The sequence below is a fragment of the Miscanthus floridulus genome, chromosome 8, assembly GCF_019320115.1.
Source record: "Miscanthus floridulus cultivar M001 chromosome 8, ASM1932011v1, whole genome shotgun sequence".
In the NCBI taxonomy this organism is placed as follows: domain Eukaryota; kingdom Viridiplantae; phylum Streptophyta; class Magnoliopsida; order Poales; family Poaceae; genus Miscanthus; species Miscanthus floridulus.
Window position 1 is genome coordinate 150,023,507 of NC_089587.1, and position 3,383 is coordinate 150,026,889.

Consider the following 3,383-nt stretch of genomic DNA (forward strand, 5'->3'; position numbering starts at 1 on the left):
TACGGATCTGCGGCTAACAAATGGCCTACGCGGCCCGTGATTCACCATGGGAAGGTTGAAAATGATGTGTTTGGCCCACGCAACAGTAACACAGACCGCACAGTATCCACGTACGGACAGTCCACATCCAATTTTTTTTTTTCCAATTGGGAAACAAATCAGGTGAGGACCATCCACACGGCGTCCACGTACGGATCTGTGGCTGACAAATGGCCCACGGCCCGTGATTCACCATGGGAAGGTTGAAAATGGTGTGTTTGGCCCACGCAACAGTAACACAGACCACACAGTGTCCACGTACGGACAGTCCGCATTCAATTTTTTTCCAACTGGAAAACAAATCAGGTGAGGACCATGTACACGGTGTCCACGTATGGATCTGCGGCTAACAAATGGCCCATGGGGCCCATGATTCAGCATGGGAAGGTTGAAAATGATTGTTTAGCCCACGCAACAGTACACGCAGAACGCACAGTGTCCACGTACGGAAGGTCCACATTCAATTTTTTTCTTTTCCATGCAACTGAGTGGTGAAGCCTGTATTCTGTCGTCGAAGTTACGAAAAAAATATCAAGAAAATGGAGCAAGATTACAAAACGAGCACGCCTCTAGCGCTAGATTGGAACCTCAAGGCTCTAGAACAGTAAGGAACAGGCCGCGCGCTGGCTCCGCTAAAACGAGGAGGCGGCCGGCCGGCTAGCACGAAGAAACGGTCAATCAACTGAACTACTGTACCATACACAAAACCAAAACCAAGAACGATGACTTCAGCCGTACAAACACCGATCACCCCATCTTGGCGCTGCACCATACCCGCGCTCCACACTGTATGGTGTCGGCGACGCTGGCGGATATAGCAGCTCACTGGAGCAAGGTCTACCGGTGGGTACATCCCGCTGGCCGGCAGTACAGACGGATACACGCTGCAGGACAACGTCTCTGGCAACGGCGGGTACACCGCAACCGGCTGCGCCTGCACTGGAGTCGCCGACGGTGGAGGAGGAGGATAGTACCGCGAGTTAGCGAGCGTGACCGCAGCCCCAGCTAGTGGTACCGGTGTATGGTAAATTGGTATCTCCTCCGTCAGCGGCCACTCTATCGCCGGGTACAGCCGCGGCGCCGCGGTCGTGGGCGGTGGCTGCGCGACGGGACTGGACACCGTGGGGCTGGTGGGGCAGTGGGGTGCGACGACGAGCTCGGCGTCGCCGCTCTGGTGGTGGTCGTCGTTTCGTTGTTGGTGGAAAGTGTAGGAGAAGGAGATGACGCCATTGGGCTGCCTGCCGTCGGGGCCCGCCAACTGGTAGGACACGCGGCGCGTCCGCTCGTCGGCGACGATGTCGGGGACTGGCACCACGGTGGACGCGGCGAGCACGTCCCCGAGCACGGCCACCTCCGCCTTGAGCTCGAACCGCACCAGGAGGACGTTGTCGTCGCCTCTGTCCTTCCTGTTCTTGCCCGCTTCCAGCTCCTGCTCCGCCGGCGGTGCGAGGCCTCGGGCTCGGAGAGGTAGAGCCGCAGGGGCGCGTCCCACTCGGGGTTCTCGCCGCCGGCACGGTCGGTGGGCGTCTTCACGCGGTGTGGACGGCGGTGGCCGTGCGCGTTCCTGGCGGACGACGGGGTGACGGAGACGGACGCGTAGAGGCACGGCGTGTGGAACGGGAGCGACGACCTGAAGCCGCGGCAGGACACCCAGGTGATGTCGATCGCCGCTGGCTCCGGCCGCCGGCGCAGACACTCCATTGCAGCCTGCTGATTGACTGGCTGCACGAGATCGAGATTAACAAAGAACCGATCGAAGCCTGAACTGGGAAGAAGACGCGCTGAGCTAGGAATGGCTCACTAGTGCGTGATGAGAATGAGATGAGACGAGGAGGCGAAACAGTAAGCTGGGAGGTTAAGAAGTGGTGAGCAGAGCACGATGACGCGGTGGCGGGAGACGACCGCGAGTAAAGTCTTGAGGCAGACGAGAGTACTGAACGAGTGACGACCGGAACGGGACGCGTCAGTATCAGCTGCCAGCGGCCCAACGACGAAGCAGCTCCAAGGAGGTTGCGCGGCAACTTCAGCACGGCTCGCGCCTGTCAGAAAGCTACGTGTTCCGGCCCTCCAGGACCACCGGTGTCGTTACGCTGCACGGCTGCAGGAAGAAAAATCTGGTGATCGACAGGGAAAGAGTTAAGACGACAGCACCAGGTTGTTGAATATCGATTTGTTCGTCTCCCAGTGACCACGAATTGTAGCGCAAATTGGCCAGCTGGGCAAGTATAAGTATCTCATGTTCCATAGTTGTTGGAGCAGGGGAATGGCATGATCTGGCTTTCGACAGTCTAGCTGTCCTAGCGGTAAGCCATTGGCGCTGCACCAGCAGCGGCCATAGATTTAGTTGCAAGCACATTTCACAGTTGCCAGAACAAGATGCCCTTCTTGCCTTGTCATTACTCGAACTTTTCCACATGAACATGGTGGAACACCCAGCCTAACCTAACCCGGTTCCTTCCCAGTATGCAGCCCGACCGCAAAAAGAAATTGCAATTCTGTAAAAGATGATCACAACATGCAACCACTGAAATGGTTGAGCAAATAGGAAGCGAATTGAATCATTTGAGTTGTGTATTCTAAAACTTACACATGTATATGCAGCTGGGTATGGACAGTGTTTTGAACGGAAAAAAAACGTTGAACTATACACTCATGTTACAGCTAACTACGATCACAACAAACAATTGCCTCTGGAAGCAACAAAAAAACTTTACTGCCATCCGCTAGGCAACATCAAAAGTAAAGACCTTTGCTGTGTATCTATATACCACCATCGGCTATAGATTACTCCAATCTGTGGTTCTTAAAGGGACATACTTTGAACGGTCATTTCTGAAGCCGGTTGTTCTTGATGAGACAATAGGCATTGCAAGCACCGACGAAGCGCTTATGGTGTCCTCCCCAAGGCCAAGGGACATGGAGCATGCAGACTGCAAATAAGATTAGATGAGAAAGGCGAACTTGTGAACAGATCTATGGTACAATCAGATCTAGAAAGAAAGCTAATGACCTTTGCCTTCAACAGTACACGTTTTGCTTTTACTTTTACAGAAGTAACAAACGAGTTGCTTTCATCCGTGTCTGTCTCCTCCATCTGCATCTTTCCATTTCTGCAGTGTCCAAGTTATACATCAAAACACTGAATGCAATACTGAACACAAAATGAAACAGAACAAAACTTGAAACTTTCTACAAGTTCATGGAATAGAACCTGTCCAAATCAACTATGCAGTCCTCGGTGGTGCTCGAACCATCTTTTGTATCAGCTGCCGACAATTGACCAAGAGTCAAAATCTTTATGTGTGAAAGCACATGAAAATCAACCTTCTACCAACCTTTAGTGT

General features: G+C 53.3%; 1 pseudogene; it reads right to left on the bottom strand.

Moving 5' to 3' along the window:
• Positions 1-542: 542 nt before the first annotated feature.
• On the bottom strand, positions 543-2,504 carry LOC136473685 (uncharacterized; annotated as a pseudogene).
• Between the last annotated feature and the right edge of the window lie 879 nt (positions 2,505-3,383).